Source organism: Pinus tabuliformis, chromosome 9, assembly GCF_031772625.1.
Source record: "Pinus tabuliformis cultivar Carrire ecotype Pingquan chromosome 9, CPIR1, whole genome shotgun sequence".
Classification (NCBI taxonomy): Eukaryota; Viridiplantae; Streptophyta; class Pinopsida; order Pinales; family Pinaceae; genus Pinus; species Pinus tabuliformis.
The window spans coordinates 414,274,206-414,296,720 of record NC_142307.1 but is presented as its reverse complement, the minus strand read 5'-3'; positions in this window follow the sequence as shown (position 1 = coordinate 414,296,720).

Sequence of the window (22,515 nt, the reverse complement as noted above, 5' to 3'; positions counted from 1 at the left end):
AAAAATGATCACTTTTGACTTTTATTTCTCCACGATCCATTGTTTTTATCAGTTATGTAACTGATTTAGTTAACCATCATAAAACTATTCTATTTAGAAAAGGTTATAATAAAAAATATAAAATAAAAATTTAATATTATATATAAAACCTATATAACATTAAAAGAAATCCTCCCTTTACCAAATGAAGTCCTGCTCCTCTTAACTTTATGATAATAAGTTGCATATGATAAAATTCAAATAATGTTTAATATGCGTAGGCTGGGACCAGTCTTGATCACCTGCAATGGAAAACCATTTGGTTTTGTGGAAACCGCTAACTGCTTTGCGACACCTCCTGTTGTGGTTTCAGAAAATGTAGGGGGCGGTGTCACAATCAATCTGGACCATGCATCCTTTTTACTGCCAATTTTTGCAATCATCTTTGTGATGCCTCCTCCTCCATTAAAATTCAGTTATGAGAACCCATCGCATTTTCTTTGATCTAGATCAAAGAATATTTCGAGTCATTGATTTACTATGACACTTGAGAAGATATAAACATTCGTTGATCTAGATCAAAGAATATTTCGAGTCATTGATTTACTCTGACACTTGAGAAGGTATAAACCATAATTTCATGGAATCTAATGATTTACTCTTCAATATTTCCTGATAATGACATAGCTATAATATAATTGATGATGACATAGGTATAATATAATTGAATTTACGTTTGTGTGATTTATATTATGAAAAATAAAATAATTTTCAGTAAAAATTAGATTATCAAAATTTTGTAGACATTTTCCATTCAATATGATTCATCATCAAGACAATATACCTTTATGCAATATCTTCATTCCTACGTATTTAAAAATTTAAATAAGACAATATACCTTTATGCAATATCTTCATTCCTACGTATTTAAAAATTTAAATATATACAAATGTTGTAAGTGTACATATTGCAGTCGACTCCAATTATGCTCTCTATATGTCGGTGAGCTTTACATTTATTTTATATATTTTATTTGGGATGATATGTGCAACATTCAAAATGTGAGAACACAATGCACTATACATAAACTGCGTATGTTGGTATTTTAAGTTGGTGAAGTGGATCTTTGGTAGGGGCGGGCTTGGGAACCTGCATCATAAATCTTACTTGGCTATATTGTGCTGGCCACATGCTAAGCTATGATATATATATATTTTTGTTGGTGTTATCCCACATATGTTCTGTGTTAGTGCAATAGCTCTTATGAGTGCCACGGTTGTCATCGATATAACTTGACAATAATGACATCCCTCTCTGCGTTCAGTTGATATTAAAAGCTAGAGTTTCATCCTTCTTGTGGGAAAAATAAAAATAATCTCACTATGAAGTATATATGATATGAATGCATTTTATACACTTGTGGAAACCATGATAAATTGTTGTCATGAATTTACATCATCTTCTTCAGCAACGAAACCACATGCTTATATTTGTTTACAAAAACAAAAGGCAACACTTTGATCATAGAAATCATTGTTAAAAATAACCTCTTCTTTTTCCTTTTTTAACAAATGATAATTAAAAGCACCACCATGTTCTTTAAGTAGTTTCAGAATCCTTTGTTTGCATTTAGAAATTTTTCTCCAATGTCAACATTGAATCAACATTAAGGAAATTTGTCTTGGTACTTGGCAAATGAGATTCAAAACTTGGCGTTTTTGGAGATGTTAAGCAGAGTAAAGTTTTTCTTCAACCAAAATTTGCTCTACACTTTTTTGCTATAAAAAAGGAATGCATGGATATGAATGATTGTTAATATTTTTAATTACTGAAGCAAGTGGTGTAAATCTCTCATTCTCATAGAAAGTAAAGTGGGAAAACTAATTGCTAAGGAATTCTAAGATGGATGTCTTAGTGAAGAGAATGAATATGAAACTCTCATCTTTGAGAAAATTTTATTTATTGGGATGAAAAGTCTAATTGCAATATGAATACTTTGTAATAAGTGTGATGATATTGAATGATTATGTAAAGAAATGATGATCCTTTCAATTATAGGGTAGGCAACTAAAATGAAGGAATGATTGACTATGTTATGGTTATTTAGTGGCCATTATAAATGATATATTGAAAGGATGTTATGCATGTATGCTAATAGTGTTGGCTTGATTGAACATGCATAATGTAGGTGGAATGGCCTTGAATATGGAAATTGGTGTAGTTTGATAATGAAAGTGGGTACCACCACATACAAGATCCAAACATCATGAGAAATATTTGATGCTTATGACATCTTATTTAAGACCAAAGATCTTTGATTGAAATCATTGTGATGATATCTCATGAAAAATGATTGCATGTGACATAAGTGAGATTAAATATTTGTCCAAGAAGGATAACTGATGGTTGTTGAGATAGAAATCCTTAGAATAAGGCTAGGGTGGTGACACTAGAACCTTATGATATGTGTTTATCGTCATGAGTCGTGTATGTTGAATGTGTTGTGTTATGTTAAAGCAAACTAGAGGGATGCCTTAGTTATAATACATTATGAGTCTCTTTGATATTTCATGTGCAAGAAATCCTTAAATAGGTAAGATCACTTAAGGGACTATATAGGAGAGAAGGGGATTTCCTAAGTCTAGAGGGTAAGTGGCTATAAGGAAGAAGATGATTGAATAAATATGATACAAAATAATTCATATCACATTCTCATTAGGATCATGAAGCCATTAGGTGCATCTGAGAAAACAATGAGCTAAATCTATGGAACATTTGTGAAGAAAATGAAAACCATACAATTAAGCATTGAATTGAAATTTCATATTTTAAAATGCGTGATTATGAGGATGCATTGAGAATTTCATGATTATGTTATTTGAATTAAGTAAATGAAATATATATGAAGAAGTATGCCAAGAGAACTAAGCCATGTGTAAGGCCATATTTATGATGGATATGAAAATACTACAGTTCCATACAAGTATCTATGGTCTCCAGATGACACTCTAGATTGTAACCTTCTCGCTAACACTAAACAAAACCTATAAGGACAAGATTCCCAAGGGATTGCATCGAAGAGAAAATATACATGCTTGGTGTTGTGTTGGGTTAGAAATAAGGTGTCAAGAGGGTTAAGCAAGTGAGAGGGAGGTGGTTGGATAATGTATCAAGGCATTGGTTTGACCTTTCGAAATCATCATGGTGGAATGCATGACATGTGATGAGGCATTCTGAAAATTGATGTAGGGACGCATTGTGTGCCTAAGGCCATGAACAATATCACAATGATTTTTAATTTAAAAATTATGATTTTAATATGTAGTGATGAGTGTCAGTAATGCACATGTGATTAAATGATGGCCTTCATTATTTTATCATGAATGATAGTGGAAAGTGATGGATTATGTGTGTGCAAAATCTTGAAGTTTGTTCACGTTGTTGATTATGTTTCAATAAAGTGTTTTTATGTTTGACTACCAATGATTGGTTGATTTTTTAAACAATATTATTTTAATGTAGGTGAATTAGTATTTGATATGACAAGCATGTAATACTTTCAGGAAGACAAGCTTCCACTACAACTAGAGAAAACATGCTAAGAAAGTGGAACCCCATGATGAGAAATTTGGATCTATTAATAAAATAGATCAAAACATAAAATGTATGAGATGATGAAGTTGTTTGGAAAGGATAGTTGATGGTTGCTAAAGTGGAAAGTGTAGAAAACAAGGTATTATTAGGACATGAGAATCCTAGAAAATTCCATGACCATCTATAATGAAAGGCTATGTGGTATGAAGTAATCAAGGGATGCCTTGGCTATAAGACTCCACAAGTCTCCATACTCTTCTTGTGTGAGGAATCCTTGGTTACTAATGGATCACTTAAGGGTCTATTTATTAGAGAAGGGGATGCCTGAGCATATAGGGTGAGTGACTTTAAGAAAAGGGAGAATTCAGTGAATAACAAGTTAGTCATGAGCACATTGGTTATGTCAAAAAAAATTAGTGAGATGAGTTTCTCTGTTGTAGCCATATGAATGTGAATCCAATACATATAGATAGCACTAGTAGAAAATGATGAAATTAGTGACTAGGTGACTAAAAATGTTAGTCATCATAGCTTTTCCAAGTGAAATACTACCAAAATTAAGCAATCTCAACTGACCCAACTAAAAATGACTAACATAAACGACTAATTTAGTTGCGGATTAAAATATACGACTAGATAATAAGTAATACAACTAAAAATGATTAACATGAATGACTAATTTAGTCTATGAACAAAAATATGACTACCTAGCAAGTACTACAATAATAGAAATTAGTCATTTTAATTGTGTGACTTGTTCAATATAAACTTATAAGTGATAGGGGATTCAAAGGTTTTTATAGTTTGGTTGAAAGGTTATACTTCCTTAAACACTTCTTTATTGGATCAATGGATGGTTACAATTAGGGAGTTGATTAGAATCTTCAAGGTTATATCCTTTGATAACATTCACAAGGAATTAAATTCAAATCATTTGTCAAGAGTGAATGCACATAACATCCTTGTGAACCCTCAACTTTAACAACAACCTCACACAACTTCCACACATCGTCTAGAAATACTGATGGACAAATACAACAATGCCAACATCCAACAAAAACCCACGTAATGAAGAGGAAACACTAATAAACATACACAGAATCCTCAATCCTTAGTTCTAAATATTACATAGCCCATGATGCTCAAATCAACTAAGAAAAATCTAGGATATGGGTTATTAATGTGGTAATATGAATGAGAAGGGAAAAAATATTAGCAAATCATCTACTCCAACTTCACTCTCACCCTCCACATAGCACCAAGCACAACAATTTTTCTAAAGCATCTACAATACTAACAAGTAAGAGTAAATAACTATATTCTCATATGCCTATCATAATTATATTTAGCCTCTCTAACATGCTCTTGGTTTTTTAATGTATTCTATATATGAGTTCACTCTATATCTAGCTTAACATTATAACAAAAACTAAATAACGATTTTAATTTGCAAAAACTAATAGGATATAGTTTACACTCAATGAAAGAAAGCATTGGATTAAAACTTACAAGTAAGAGCATATTTTATATGAATAAAGTAATCAATATTTTGAAATTGTTTCCATGATGAATCCATTTAATTTGATAATTTGTGTTATCAATGCACCAAATCATTACGATTTTAATTTGCAAAAACTAATAGGATATAATTCACACTCAATTAAAGAAAGCATTGTATTATAACTTACAAGAAAGAACATCTTTTATATCATAGTAATCAGCATTTTGAATTTTTTTTCCATGATGAATCCATTTAATTTAATACTTTTTGTTATGAATGCACCAAATCATTTTTCAATTTACTAATAGTGAAATCAATGCACCTTATTGATTTGCATTATATGATTGTATTTTTTTCTTAAGTGAAAGTGTTTTCATTCCATCAAATCATTATTTTACATCAAAAGAGGTTGAAATCTTTCATGGTCTGCCACTATAGAAACTAGACCAAGCACAAAATTTCATTTTCCTTAAGAGCCACACAAAAAGTTTACTAATAGTTTACCAAAAAATGAACAAGTTTGTCAAAAATACACGGGCTATAGGGATATATTGAAGAAAAAAAAACAAAGTGAGTGGGACTTGATAGTAGATAACTAGAGAACATAATTAACATTTAATATTTTCTATATTCTAAGGCTTCCACAAGGATAGGATCCCTTTCACTTCCTAGAGAACAACCTAGAGTATGGGGCAAGTCAAAGTGGGCTTTAATTTTCCCTAGTTTTTTGTCCATGTAGCACATTAACACCTACAATTCATCCAATTAAAAACCATCTCTTCCTAGGTAGTGTTCTTCTCCATCACCACGCAACCGAACAATAACCTGAAGTGCTAGTAAAGATTGACTATATGTATATAGTGATTGAGAAAACTCTAGAAGTGGGCCATGTTTGCAACCCATATCTCCACCTTCGTAAGCACCTCAAAGTTAATAATGCATTGTATTTCATCTTCAATGTCATGTTTATCTTGAAAAATTCCCTTTTGAACACTTCTAGGAGTAAAATCATGATAAGGAGTAGCAAAGATTTCAACTCATTCTTGGGTTTTTGGGCTTCCAAAGTCCCTGTTATCACTCCAGGAAACTCTTCGAGGTTGTAATCAGAGATGCCTGGTAACATATAATTTTTGATATTGTTCTCTAAAATATTGGAATGAAAGATGGTTTGGATCAAGTCGGATAACCATTTCAGCTCTATTCACACTCAAGGCATGCATGAACACCCCCAATAACACAAGGCTTTAGACTATTAATGCTCAATAGTTTGTAGATTTAATGGATAGATGGAGAACACTGACTATGCCAGCAGGTTGCATACATGGACCTATACGAATGGCTAGCTACAGGCAGCAAATGAACTTACTGACTATACCTGCAGATGCGTATATAATCACACATATAAATGGCTAGCCATAGGCAGCAAAGAAGCTTGCAAATCTAATATATCAAAGCAGAGATAAGATGACAGTTATCTGGCCTCAAACACACAGAAAACCTGAAAAAACTGTTCAAGTGCGAGCATAGAACAAAAGAGAAATGGACATTAAACATGTAGTAGCAAAAGAAGCTTGTATTACTAAAGACTACAGATGAGAAGCTTGAGAAAACAGGGGAGGAATAATCTCCAAAAGTTGAACCCTTGTTACATCTTGTTTTTAGCTATTTATAGCTTGTTTACTATGGTCCTCAGCCTTTTGAGGCTTCAGGTGTCTTAATCTATCCTTCTGTCTTGTTTAACTGATTGATTCCCTCAATAGGTAGGTGTGGCTCGGCGGTTTTCCTCTTCTGACAGAGAAATAACCATACTCAGATATTTTGGGTGGCCTACTGTGATGCATAGGAGCTCCCTTGTGCCAAAGATGCCCCATTATGTTTGTTAGGATGACTGCTGCACTAGTAGGGCCGTTAATGCTCCATGATTTTATTTGATTTGGGTTGAGGCGTGTAGTGGCCCTTCCCCTTCCCTTTCTGGGTTTTGTTTGCCGGCCGCTGTCCCTCCGCCGAATCCTTCTTCTGGTACATAACATAACTGCATGGTTCCTTCAAGGATGGCTTGCTGCTTGAACCTGCAATGGAGTGGCTGCTGTTCTTATGAAATCCCTGCACCAGTCCCTTTCAGGCAATAGCTGTGAATGTTTCTTTTCTGTTATTGTGTCTGTCTGGGTCACAAACAGCGAAAACGCTGCGACACTGCTAAATCCCGCCCATTTCTGTTTCACTTGGACTTCAAACATCCTCAAACATGGCATAACTTTCTATCAGGTCTGCCTTTCAGGTCACAGTCGCATATCGCAGCCGGCCGATCCCTTGCTTTTCTTTATATTTGAAAATTCATGAACAATGCTGCAAAACATGAGGAAATCGACTTTGGCGGACCTGAAAATATATGTATTTCACTTCCCGGACCCGAAATCGTTATCGGCATTCGCTAAGGCTTCCTGTGTATTTCCTTATACATTGACAATACACAAAATATAATAAAAATGGCCCCCACGCGGACTTGAAATATTATGAAAAATCCTTTATAGTGTCATCGGGTCCGACCCATCAGATCAGAGGCATGCTATATGTAAAGGCCCCGCCCCTCAGAAAACGCCGATATCGATATTCACCGCGGACCTAATAAGTTATAAAGAATAACTCATAACGCTGTTGGGTCTGGCCCATCGGCGATCGCTGATATATGTTAAAGGCCCATCCCTTTTTTTATCTCTGATAGCGATACGCCGAAGCGATATCGACGATCGCTCATCGGTAATGTATCATGTCACTGCCTCTGCCTCCTCCGACTTGCGATATGCCGACGTGACCTAGACCGTTGATCGGCTAGATCCGACGGCTAAGGTTGATGTGGGTTCATAAGCCTGCAATCTTGGTTTTTATGTGATTTTTTGGGTATTTTCACCTTGTGATAGTGTAATTCTGCCCTCCAAAGGGCTTCCCTCTTGCGACCTCTTTGATCGGTGGGTAGCTTTTGTCATGTGTTGATGATTTGAACGGCAAACATGGATTTTAGGCATGACTATAAGCATATTTGCAGCCTTTGAGAGCTTTTTGAATCTATTTTTAATCCATTTGCATAGCAAAGCTAACACTGGCTCCTTCTTGGGATGAGATCCTCCCTGTGAGGTCTCAAGAACTGCAGATCAATGCCTTTCCTGTAGAAAACAAATTAGCCAAAATTTCCTAGTGTTCCATTGGGCATGGAGTCTACTTTGCTTATACTAAAACTGAAAAAATAAAATATTTATAGTTTTAAGGCCTAAAGACCTTAAATCACATAGCTTTTCAAAAACCGCCCATTAATTGGGCCATCAAAAACTGGTTCTCCCTCCATACTTTTCAGTATGAAGGTATTGTTCCCTTGAATCTGTGAAATGATGAAAGGGCCCGTCCAGAGAGCATCAAATTTCCCATGATTTCCTTTCTTTTCTTTAAATGCATCCCATTTCATAACCAAATCCCCAACCTGCAAGTTGTCTCTCTTTGCCTTCTTGTCAAAGACTTCCTTGATCCTCTGCTGATGTGCTGTAGCTTTTTCAATCAGCTGCTCTCTAATCTGATATAATTCTGTTAAATCAGTGATTCTATTGGCCATAACATCTTCTTCATTTTGCGCTGTTTGGAGCAATTTTGCCACAGGAAGAGTAAGCTGAATTGGAAAAATAGCATCAGTACCATATACCAGCTTGAAAGGAGAGCAGCCTGTAGATCTTTTGATGGTCACTCTGTCTGCCCATAGTGCATATTTGAGCTTTGCATCCCAATTCTTCTTATTATCTTCTAACAGCTTCTTAATAATCCTGATCAGACTTTTGTTAGAGGATTCTGCTAGATCATTCCCTTGGGGGTAATAGGAGGCGGAATGAACAAGCTTAATGCCCATTGAATCACACATTTCCACCAACTCTTTTGCCTTGAAGGTTGCTGCATTATCTGTTATAAGCTTATGTGGGCAACCAAATCTGCTGAAAATGTTTTCTGATAAAAATTTCATTACCACATTATGGTTAGCCTTCCTTGTTGGGATTGCTTCAATCCATTTTGTAAAATAATCAGTGGCAACTAATATCCACCTGTGCTGGCCACTGGAGTGCGGGTTGATTTCACCAATGAAATCCAAGCCCCATTGCTGAAAAGGTCCTTTTGCAATTATTGGCTTTAGGGGCAAGGACTTTAACTGCTGCTTTCCTTCAAATCTCTGGCACCTGTCACAAGATTTAACAAAAGCAAATGCATCAGAAAATAAAGATGGCCAATAGTACCCAACTCTGAGAATCTTTTGGACTGTAGTTCTCCAATAATGATGTCCTCCACACATGCTGTTATGGAACTGCTGCATAACTTCTATTGACTGTTCTTTGTCCAGACATCTTAAAAGCACTCCAGATGGATCCTTCCAATAAAGCGAGCTATGATTGATGCAATATTTCATTGCCTTGAGCTTTAACATTCTTGCTTGACTTTGAGAAAAATATGAAGGAACTTCTAGCTTTAAAAGGAAATTAATTATTGCAGCATACCAACTACATGAAGCTAGGTTCTCGGCCACCGACTATCCTCTCTGCGATTCAGCTGTTTCATGCTCTTCCATTAGACCATTTCCTTCTACATTGAACAAGAAATCGACGTCCAAAGATTTGCAATTTTCTTTAGCCAACAGTTTGGCAAGCCCCTGACCTCTTACCAGCTTGGTAGGCTTCCGCTCTATGTTGAATTCTATCATTTTTGCAATCCATTTCGCTCTTTTTCCATCAGCATCAGGTTGCGTTAAGACATCCTTTATTGCAGCAGAAGGCACATATGCAACTATTTTGGAATGCAAGATGTATACTCTGAAAGCTTTCAAAGATTTGATAAGAGCGTATGCTTGTTTCTCAATAATATCATACCTTAGCTCAACATCCCTTAAGGTTTTACTGAAAAATGCCACCGGATGCTCTGAGCCTTCTTCATCTGCTTGCAATAAGACTGCTGCAAGGGTGTCGTCAGAGGCAAAAGAAAATATGCGGAACTCCTTGCTATAATCTGGACTGATTAAAGTGGGGGCCTCCATAATTGCCCTTTTAATGGACTCGAATGACTTTCTCGCTACACCATTCCACTTGGTCTCTGACCCCTTCTTCAACATAGAGGTAATATGCTTCACAAGTTCTACAAAATTTGGGATAAATCTCCTTACAAAATTAATCTTGCCTAGAAAAGACTGGATGTCCTTCTTCAATCTCGGGACAGACAAGGTCTGTATCGCTTTTACTCTTTCTGGGTCAATTCAGACACCTGTAGCAGAAACAATATGTCCCAACAACTTGCCTTCTTCTAACGCAAACTGTGACTTCTTAGGATTTACTGAAATCCCAAATCTTCTACACTTCAAAAACACTTTCTTCAAATGTTGCACATGGTCTTGATGGCTACTGGAGTATATTGTTATATCATCCAGGTAGATAAGGACAAATTTATCCTTTTCTCCCACAAATGCTATATCCATAGCTCTCTAAAAGGTGGCTCCAGCATTCATCAACCCAAAAGGCATCTTGGAATACATAAAGGTACCCCAAGGAGTGGTGAATGCAGTCTTCTCTTGATCATCCAGATGCACAACAACCTGATTATAACCTGAAAAACCATCTATAAAAGACATTACTTTGGCACCTGAGACTTGCTGCAACAAATGCTCCATTTTTGGTAGAGGATAATTATCCTTTTTGGAACATTTATTTAGATTCCTGAAATCAACACATAGTCTGATTTCTCCACTCTTCTTCCTCACAACAACTAGATTGGCCACCCATTTAGAATATCTGAGAGGCACTATGATCTTAGCAGCCAACAACTTTTTAATTTCTTTCTCAACCAGAGGAAGGAGCATAGGATTCATTGGTCTCAGCTTCTGTTTGAAAGGAATAGTGTCTTTCTCAAGCGGAATTTTATGCTGAATTATATTTTCATCATATGTCTTCAGATCGCTGTACTCCCAAGCGAACACATCAGCAAATTGCCTCATTAATTTGCAGTATTCAGCACTCTGGTCAGCAGATAGATTGGTGGACAGATTTATGAATTTGGGGTGACCTGGACCTCCTATATCATGTTTGCAAACTGCAGTTTGATCTTCTTTTTGGGCAGCTTTGTAAGGCACATCATTGTGATCAAACAATCTCTCAAGAGGAATTAGACCCTTAGGAATATGGTTGCTAGGGAGTTGGACTATGCTATTCTTGCCAATCTTATTTCTAAGCTTGGACTTGGGATCTTCTAACAAAGCATCATTATTTTGGTCAATTTGCATTTCAGAAAACTCATCAATGACTTGAAGAAACCTATTTAGCTCATCATCATCATCAAAAACCCTCCAATGGTGGACATTATCAGGCACAGAGGGTCTATACTTCATTTGTACCTCATAAACTAGGTTGGGAGGCGATGGAGGTATAAACAAACTAGCTGAGACAACAAGGGAGTCAGCAAGCTGATTTTGGGCTCTAGGAATATATGAAATGCAGAAAAATTCAAAGAACTGTTTGGTTCTCCATACCTCATCTCTGTATGCTTTTAGCCTTGGGTGCTTTGCTTGGAATATTTTGTTCACTTGCTGAATTATCAGATCAGCATCTCCGAATACCTTTAGCTTCTTTATTCCTCTGTCTTTGGCGGCATGAAGGCCCAACAACAGTGCTTCATATTCTGCTATGTTGTTTGTCACCTGAAAAACCAGCTTTAGAGACAATTGAACTGTTTCTTGTTGTGGAGACACTAGCACCACCCCTGCTCCTGCAGTCTCCTTGGTACATGCTCCATCAAAGAACATCTCCCAAATCTGACCTCCTGTATTATGCTCAGCCTGAGCTGTTGGTTTCCTAATCTGCAATGCAGCCTTCCGAGATTCTTCTATTTGGAGAATGCAAGCTCCAAAATCAGTGTCCACTGCATATATGGGATGGTTTGTAGGATTCTTCTCATCGCTAATGATATATGCCAGCTGTGCTTCTCTATATAACCTCCTGTTCTCTCCTCCGAACACTGGGACAATTGCATAAGATAAATCATTCTGCAATGTTCCACCTAGTCTCTTAATCCACCCTTTGGACAACAACATGCCAAACTTAAGAGAGACATATGCCACCACAATATCCATCATAATGCTCTTCATGGGCAGCTGGGTTAGGGAAATGGCTAAATCTTTAATCAATCCCAGACATTTCACCTTCCTTGAATCAAACGAGAATAGGTCATGATATGGTCTGTTGATGTCAAGACCTAACTCTTCCATGATGGTTTTAGGCATCAGATTGTGACTGGCACCTGTATCTAGGAGGCACTTGTGGAGAATTTTGTCATGAATGGTCAAGGAGACATAAAAAGATGGGGAATTATCCTTGTCAGGTTCAGTCATTGGGTTTAGCACAACTGCAGGCCTATCGTCTTGCAAATTGACAAAGTCAGTGGAGGTTCGTGTGATCTTTAGCTCGAGAGCCTCAAGGATAGGCTTTCTAAACATCTCACTCTTTACCAGTTCTGTCAGAGGCACGGTTATTTTTAAGTTCTGAACTTCTGATTCGAAGCTAAAAGAGAGAGGTAGCTTGTCAGGACTTTTTACCTCTTGAACTGGTGCGTTGAGGGTGACTGGATCAGCTGCTGGTCTTCTTTGTCTGCTATTCTGGGTCTCTGTTTGGACGACAACTTTTTGGGTAGGATTCTCCTTGATATTATTTGCATTTGACCTTAGATTATATCTTTTCTGCTCCCCAGTTTGCAGAACAGCCTCTCTATCCCACCTTTGACTGTCTTGCTCCTGCAGCAAAGACTCTTCGTATGCAGCCAATGTAAAAAAGGCATCACTGCCTTTATCTTCCATACAGAGAATTTCATCCTCATCTTCAATCTGTTCCTCCTCCATGACCACATTCTGGAAAGGAGCCTTAACTTTTTGATCTTTGTTAGTTTCTTTACCCCTCTGAATGATTTGTGATTGTTCGATGGCTCTTCTAAATGGATTTGGATTTCTTGGTGCAAATGTGCCTGGGAGCCTTGTCTTCCCAAGGTTCTGCTCAATCTCCAGCTTAGAAATTTTAGCAGACAGTGACTCGATCATTCTAGTCATTTTATCAAGTTTGGTATCTGAGGATGAAGCAGAAGAAGCCTCGCCTCTCGGCCTCCTTCTATCAGCGTGACTTTTGAACTTTTCTGCAACCATAATGTTAGATTCGACTTCTAGTGCCGCATCCTGCATTTCAGCTAGGGTGGCACATATTCTTTCTCTCAACAACAAACAGAACTCAGAGTCAAAGGCACTGGTGTAGGCAAGTTTGGCAGAGGTGGGGGTAGGCTTTACCTCAGCTGGTATCTTACTATACATACAGTTGAATCTTTTATTAAAACCAGACAAGGATTCCCCATTTTCCCTCTTTAGGTTTCCAAACTCCGTATGATAGTATAGCAAGTCCTTTTTATCTCCCCAGTGTTTTAGGAACGTATCATCTAAAGCTTCGATATCTGCTATAGATCTTGGGGCTTGTTCTTTAAACCATTTCCTAGCCTCCCCATCTAGACTTTGGACAAAGACTCTCATCCACACATCATCTTCACTAATATCCAGATTATCAGCATAGCTATAAAATGACTCAAGGTGTTCTTCAACAGTGACACCTTCAGTCCCAGTGAACTTGGGCATATACTTCTGATATTCTCCAGTGGGCATAGCATTCAAGGGAGTGGGCAGTATTAAAGGTCCATACCTGGCGGCTATGATTCTTTCCATTTTGGTGGGTGATTGTGGTCCTGCCATGTTTGAAATTTGTGGAAGGACACTAGCAGATGGGGCAGTAGGAAATAATGTAATGGATGGCAGAGATATTGGGATGTTTTGGACAGTATGGGAAGATTTCTTTGGACTGAGATTCAAAGGGGAAATAAATGGACAAGGAGCTTTATGAATCTCTGCAGGTACTTCTTCATTAGCAATACTAGGCTTTAAATCTTCAAACTGCGTATCCTCAACTAAAAACTTCTCATGCAGAGACAAATAAGATTTCTGGGGCTTACCTGATTTTGATGCTCCCTTCTATGATGTTTTCTTCGGGTTAACAATCTTCTCAGGGTCAGGCACTAGGACAGCTGGAGACTTCTGCGGATTTCTTCTAGTATGCCTCACAAACTAAGCCAGAACTTCAAAGTGGAGTCGCCAAAGGATGGCCTTCCTCCAGTGGAGTTGCCAGACAGATGATTACAACCAACGTCTATGTTCAAACCTTGTCTGTCATCAAAGCTTGAAGCTGTGTCGTCTCCCAGGGAAGCTGAGCTTCGATTCTCTTCTCCCCGACAACGGCGCCAATTATGTTATCACTCCAGGAAACTCTCCGAGGTTGTAAATCACAGATGCCTGGTAACATATAATTTTTAATATTGTTCTCTGAAATATTGGAATGAAAGATGGTTTGGATCAAGTCGGATAACCATTTCAGCTCTATTCACTCTCAAGGCATGCATGAACACCCCCAATAACACAAGGCTTTAGACTGCTAATGCTCAATAGTTTGTAGATTTAATGGATAGATGGAGAACACTGACTATGCCAGCAGGTTGCATACATGGACCTATACGAATGGCTAGCTACAGGCAGCAAATGAACTTACTGACTATACCGGCAGATGCGTATATAATCACACATATAAATGGCTAGCCATAGGCAGCAAAGAATCTTGCAAATCTAATATATCAAAGCAGAGATAAGATGACAGTTATCTGGCCTCAAACACACAGAAAACCTGAACAAACTGTTCAAGTGTGAGCATAAAATAGAAGAGAAATGGACATTAAACATGTAGCAGCAAAAGAAGCTTGTATTACTAAAGACTACAGATGAGAAGCTTGAGAAAATAGGGGAGGAATAATCTCCAAAAGTTGAACCCTTGTTACATCTTGTTTTTATCTATTTATAGCTTGTTTACAATGGTCATTAGCCTTTTGAGGCTTCAGGTGTCTTAATCTATCCTTCTTTCTTGTTTAACTGATTGATTCCCTCAATAGGTAGGCGTGGCTCGGCGATTTTCCTCTTATGACAGAGAAGTAACCATACTCAGATATTTTGGGTGGCCTGCTGTGATGCATAGGAGCTCCCTCGTGCCAAAGATGCCCCATTATGTTCGTTAGGATGATTGCTGAGTGGCAGGGCCGTTAATGCTCCATGATTTTATTTGATTTGGGTTGAGGCGTGTAGTGGCCCTTCCCCTTCCCTTTCTGGGTTCTGTTTGCCGGCCGCTGTCCCTCCGCTGAATCCTTCTTCTGGTATATAACATAACTGCACGGTTCCTTCAAGGATGGCTTGCCGCTTGAACCTGCAATGGAGTGGCTGCCATTCTTATGAAATCCCTGCACTAGTCCCTTTCAGGCAATAGCTGTGAATGTTTCTTTTCTGTTATTGTGTCTGTCTGGGTCATAAACAGCAAAAACGCTGTGACACTGCTAAATCCCGCCCATTTCTGTTTCACTTGGACTTCAAACATCCTCAAACATGGCATAACTTTCTATCGGGTCCGCCTTTCGGGTCACAGTCGCATATTGCAGCCGGTCGATCCCTTGCTTTTCTTTATATTTGGAAATTCATGAACAATGCTACAAAACATGAGGAAATCGACTTTGGCGGACCTGAAAATATATGTATTTCACTTCCCGGACCCTTTCGGGTCCGGGCTTAATCATTATTGGCATTCGCTAACGCTTCCTGTGTATTTTCTTATACATTGACAATACACAAAATACAATAAAAATGACCCCCGCGCGGACTTGAAATATTATGAAAAATCCTTTATAGTGTCATCGGGTCCGACCCATCGGATGAGAGGCATGCTATATGTAAAGGCCATGCCCCTCAGAAAACACCGATAGCGATATTCACCGCGGACCCGATAAGTTATCAAAAATAACTCATAACGCCGTTGGGTCCGGCCCATCGGCGATCGCTGATATATGTTAAAGGCCCATCCCTTTGTTATCGCCGATAGCGATACGCCGAAGCGATATCGGCGATCGCTCATCGGTAATGTATCATGTCACTGCCTCTGCCTCCTCCGACTTGCGATATGCCGACGTGACCTGGACCGTTGATCTGCCAGATCCGACGACTGAGGTTGATGTGGATTCATAAGCCTGCAATCTTGGTTTTTATGTGATTTTTTTGGTATTTTCACCTTCCGATAGTGTAATTCTGCCCTCTAAAGGGCTTCCCTCTTGCAACCTCTTTGATCGGTGGGTAGCTTTTGTCATGTCTTGATGATTTGAACAACAAACATGGATTTTGGGCATGACTATAAGCATATTTGCAGCCTTTGAGAGCTTTTTGAATCTATTTTTAATCCATTTGCATAGCAAAGCTAACAGTCCCTATAATAGGCAGTTCCGTTGTAGACCTATGATCTCTATCTCACAATGGTATCCATAGGAGAACGAAACTATAAGAAATCAGAAAGAAAGAGTTTATAGGAGGTACAATTCCACAAAGATAGGCTAGTGGGAAGTGGAAGGTGAAATTGGTGGGGCCTGATGAGGTTAGAGGGCGAGATTGTGTGCCTAAAGAGGGGAGAGGAATTCAAGCTAAGAAAATATAGTGAGGAAGTAATTAGCTAAAGGCCAAGAAAAAATGAGTAAAATTCAGTAGAAGTGGCTCTGATGGACTGGGGGAATGGTCTCAACATAGCAAGTTTAGTAAGAAATACCACCAAATTTATCGAGGGGGATGAATCACTACCGGGTGAAAAACATAAAATGATACAAAAATGATCAATGTTCCTTCTAAATACCTATGACCAGGCTTGAAACTCACAAAATATACTAGACACCATTACACCGTTACTGCACAATATATAATTGCATACAAACTACTAGCCTAACCCTCATGTATAGAGAGATGGCTTAGGTGCCATCATAATTGCTTACCTCCTAGAATGAATGTGGAAATTTAGAGTAGGCTTACAAACCATGTTAGTCTTCCAAGTACAAGAGGGATTAAAAGACTAATGAGCCAAGGGAAATATGCCATTAGACAAACAAGAGTGACATGATTGATGGGGTGGTAACATAATTATGGCACACAATGCAATTGTATGGGCATTTTAATTCGTTGGGGGCAATGATGGAATGTCTCCCTCCTCTTGTAGTGAGTGGGACTATGATCTCATTCTCCCCATCTATCTCATGTTGCCTAACCCATATAGGGATACATTTTATGATTATTGAAATCAATGCAATTACTTGATTTTTCTCAAGCTTATTTGATACATTGCATATATTGAATGAGTGACAAAATGGATTGTATTTTCACTAAAAATCAATGCATCACATTCATTGGTTAAACATTTTTCATCAAAAAATTATACTAAAAGATTAGTATTGCATAAAAAAAGTGTTGGTCTTTACCTTGTAATAGAATATTTATTTTATAACATTATAATATGTATTTCTAAACTGTTTTGCAATATATTAGTTTTGAAATCACTTAGATAATTTTCACTATATTAGAGTTGAAATCAATACTTATCAATTTTCCCACTACTATTTCTTAAATCAATGCATATAATCATTTTGCATTGTATAATTATTTAAATTAATGCACCCAATATAAGCTATGGATTATTAATGTAGTAATATAAATGAAAAAAATATATTAGCAAATCATATATTCCAACTTCACTTTCACCCTCCCACATAGCACTAATCACAACGATTGTTCCAAACCATCTACAATACTAAGAAGTAGGAGAAAATTGGAGCAAATGAAAATACTAATCGTTACATTAATAGTTAAAGAGACCAAGCGAAATCCATCCAATTAAAAACCATAATGGAGATGATTGCACCACCAACAACAAAAAGTCACAAAATATGCAAGATCCATCCAATTATAGACTGCAATATTGCAACATCATCTCGCTAATGGAGAACCTCCAGAAAGTTCATTTATAGGGAGAAAACGCTCAAGTATTTGGCGCTAATTTGCTTAAATTCAAAGAACATTTTGAATTTGTGCATTGCATTTTTTTCGAATTACTCTAATAGACGACTTTGAAGCTCCTACATTCTCTCGAGGCCTCAATTTTGAATGCAAACGCTGGTCATTCACTCTTGGCTTTGACAATAATGATGGAGAATATGAAAACCAAGCCATTTGTAACCAATATCATGAAATCAAATACCAACCAGAGATCATTGACATATCGAAATCGTTCCCTAGACCCCGAGTGTAAGGACCTGTGGTTCTTGGCACGATCTCTGGTTAAGTGCGACGGCTTGTTGGTGAAAGAGCGAGTTGGAATGAACGAAGTGCGAGCAACTCTACGACCAAATGTGCGAAGGACAAGTTAATGATGCGCATAGAGGATAGAGTGATGGTGTTTATATGGCGTGGGGAGTGTTGGCTCAACCCACGGGCCGACCTACACATTGAAGCAACTTGAACGAAGGCCGACATACGATCAGATGGCAAAGTGCGAAGTGTAGGGGCATTTGGCAAGTCGGCTTGGGCAACGCGACTTGCCCAACCAACGATATAAGTAAACGGTGCGATGAAGCATTTGGAGGCATTCAACTCGAAGGCTCTCATCTACGCATACAAGGAAGTGCGAAGTAAGAGGTGAAGCCGCAACAAGAAGGAGGCGTAGCTCTATGTGCCCATCCTTGGGCAAGGCTGCATGATGAACATCGCACAAGTGTTGTATTGGGTGAAGGCACAGGTAGGACGTCACCCGCCGTTCGGGTGAAGGCGCGGGTGGAGACTTGGTTCGGTCGCCCACCCGCCGTGCAGAAGTAAATGAAGGTGTCTTCGGGTGACTTGGGTAAGTCACTCGCCCACCGTGCAAGGTGTGAAGGGTAACTTGGGTGAGGTCACCAACCCATCGAAACGAAGTTCGGTTGAGGAGTCGGTTGGCAGCTCGTGTGAGGGCGCGCCTGCCTAGCTCAAGCAAGGAACTTTGGTTGGCACACGAAGGTGTGGCAAGTTGTAAATTTGGCTAAGTATGAAACTTGGTGTTTCCAAGTATACTTGTAAAGCTTTGTAACATTGAAAAGTTGATTAATATAATATATTCAGGCAGACTCATTGTTCAGGGAGTTTCCCCTCCCTGTATACTGTGCAATTGTGTTCTTCATGTATAATTTCTGTTGATAATGAATGTGTATGGGTGTTCATTGGTATAAGGGAACCATAATAATTACTTAGTTGAGAAACAAAAACTAAGTAGGACAAGTGGTTAGGCGTAGTCCATGAGCATAAGCATTGGTGAAAAGAAAGTGTTCGGTGGTGCCGCACCTCGCCAAGTACTGTTGAAAGACTACAATAGGCCTGGGGGCGTGACAGGTGGTATCAGAGCTAATGAGGTAGCTGATTGGGTTGACATTGAAGAACTGATACACACTTTGACAGGTGGTATCAGAGCAGGGTTGCTCGTGACAAAGTGCAGGTGTGCATACACTTGGAAGTTGGTGACAGTGAAGCAGGTACTTGCAGGTGAAGGAAGTTGTTTCACATACAAGTGGAACAAGGGCTAGTTCAGGTTGTAGGCAACTTGGTGAAGCTGTTGGATGGTCGATACTCGATCACAAAGAAGGAAGAAGGAAACAAAAATGGCAGGTGAATCTCGTGTTGTATCGGGTGAATCTAGCCACAATGCGATCAAGGCTTTTATAAACAAGATACTAGAGAGAATGGAGGCATTGGAATCTTACTGGACTACAAAGATGGATCTAGTCATGAAGGAACTAGAGGATCATGTGCAGATGCGGGAAGAGTTTGATGAACTCTGGACTCGACATGAGTACACTGATCTTAAGTGTACACAACTTGAAATTGAAGTCAAGGAGATTGGAGAAGCAAGGGATAAAGGTATGGCAGAGATCTTGAAATTGCAGAAATCTCTTGATGGTGCAAATGATGAGATCGTGGTGTTGAAGAAGGCTGTGAGACATAACTTAGGTGGAGAAGTGTCTCATGTGAAAGTCAAGGAACCAGAATCTTATTATGGTACAAGAAGCACGAAGACTCTTGGTAACTTTCTATGGGATATGGAGCAGTACTTGGAATGCTTGGGTCTATCTGATGATGAGACAAAGGTGAAAGTGGCTGCTCAATTCCTGACAAAAGATGCTAAGATGTGGTGGAGAAGACGAATGGATCAGATTGCTAATGGTAGTGCTGATGACATTACTTCTTGGGATGATATGAAGAAGGCTTTGCAGGCTCATTTCAGTCCTCAAGATGAAATGTGGGAAGCAAGGATGAAGATTAAATTCATTAAGTAGACAGGGAACCTACAAACATATAAACGGGAGTTTGCAAGTGCAGTTCTGGAACTTCTTGACATGGTGGAGAGAGACAAGGTGTTCAACTCCATTATTGGATTGAAACCTTGGGCACACAATGAAGTGAAGAGGTAGAAGATTAAAACACTTGAAGAAGCTTTTGCTGCTATGGACAGGTTGGTGGAGCATTATGATGAGACTTCTGATGAGAGGAAGAAGAAGTCCGATAAGCCGAAAGAGAAGAAGAAATATGAAGCTTCAAAATCGGATGAGAAGATGAAGAAGCCATTGAAGTGTTGGATTTATGCTGAACCACATACGGTGAAGAATTGTCCTTCAAGACTGAAAGTGGCTGCTATTTCACAACCTAATGCGAAGAAATAAGAACTTCTATGGGGATGATGCATATTCTTGGAGCTGATGCAGCTACGGAAGTGGTCTCTCGGAGAGATCCTGAAAGGAACAGTTTGGAGTATGTTCAGATGAAGATTGGGAGTATTGATATACTCACTATGGTGGATAGTGGGGCAACTCATAACTTCATGAGTGAAGATACTGCATGAATAATTGGGCTGAAATTTGTACCAGTGAAGGCACAAATAATGACGATGAATTTTCCTCCTGATTCAGTACTTGGTATAGCTGAAAGGGTGGACACAACACTAGGTGAGTGGACTGGGAAATTCAACTTCACTATAGTGCGGATTGATGACTATGAGGCTGTGTTGGGGATGGAATTCTTGAAACAATATGATACTATGATTGATCCACATTTCGAAGCTGTACATTTACGATGGAAGGGAAGATGTACCCATTGGTGTGACAAAGCCTTATTGTAAACTGGCAATGATGCAAATGGAGGATGAGAAGTGCATGGAAGACATGAGTAAGCAGTTGTCTACTGTTGAGACAAAGCTTACCGAACAGTCATTGGTTATTAGGACACTATATAATAGTATCTTGGATTTGTCAAGAAGGCTAGAGGAAGTTGAGGATGATGATGATGACGAGGAGGTTTACGTGAGAACGAATGTCCATGAGGAGGATTGAGTTGCATATCTACAGAGGATGGAGATAGAGAATCCTAACAGATGGATTGAGCTTATTAGTGAGGGTGAGCCTTCAGGCTCTAGTCCCTCTACATCTTCTTAGATGACATAGAATATGGGGCTCATTGTTAGCTGCTCATGGCAGTGAGTCCTTAAAACAGGTTGAGCAGGTATGACAGATGGTGCAGGAATGGTTCAACATTAAGCATCATGACATGTTGCAGATGGGATGGAGTTTCCATGGACCTGAGCATGGGAGAGATTCTTGGTGAGTCCAGGATGTGGCAGAATCCGAGATAGACTGGTGAAGGCATAAGGATGGACATTCTTATGATTTGAGCGTGACAGTTGGACTGATCACCTGACTAGTTCAAGTCATGGGGGCTAGCAGTGTACCAGAGAGATGTTGACATCAGGCAGGCATGAAGGAGGACAGTTCACAGGTTGGGATGACACATGATGGATATGATGGTTCTACATATGTTGCAGGGATGTTTGCGGTACGTGGAGAAGTCAATATCATGGACCAAGGATGAGATAGTTATTGATGACGATCTTGCTGGATGATTACCAGGATGGGATGTTGTCGAGGAAAACAACGAATTCAAGTGGAGGAGGATGTAAGGACCTGCGGTTCTTGGCACGACCTCCGGTTAAGTGCGGCGGCTTGTTGGTGAATGAGCGAGTTGGAATGAAGGAAGTGCGAGCAACGCTACGACCAAATGTGCGAAGGACAAGTTAATGATGTGCATAGAGGATAGAGAAATGGTGTTTATATGGCATGGGGAGCGTTGGCTCAACCCACGGGCCGACCTACACATTGAAGCAACTTGAACGAAGGCTGACATACGATCGGATGGTAAAGTGCGAAGTGTAGGGGCGTTTGGCAAGTCAGCTTGGGCAGCGCGACTTGCCCAACCAATGATATAAGTAAACGGTGCGATGAAGCATTTGGAGGCATTCAATTCGAATGCTCTCATCTACGCATACAAGGAAGTGCGAAGTAGGAGGTGAAGCTGCAGCAAGAAGGAGGCGCAACTCTATGCGCCCAACCTTGGGCAAGGCCGCATGGTGAACATCGCACAAGTGTTGTATCG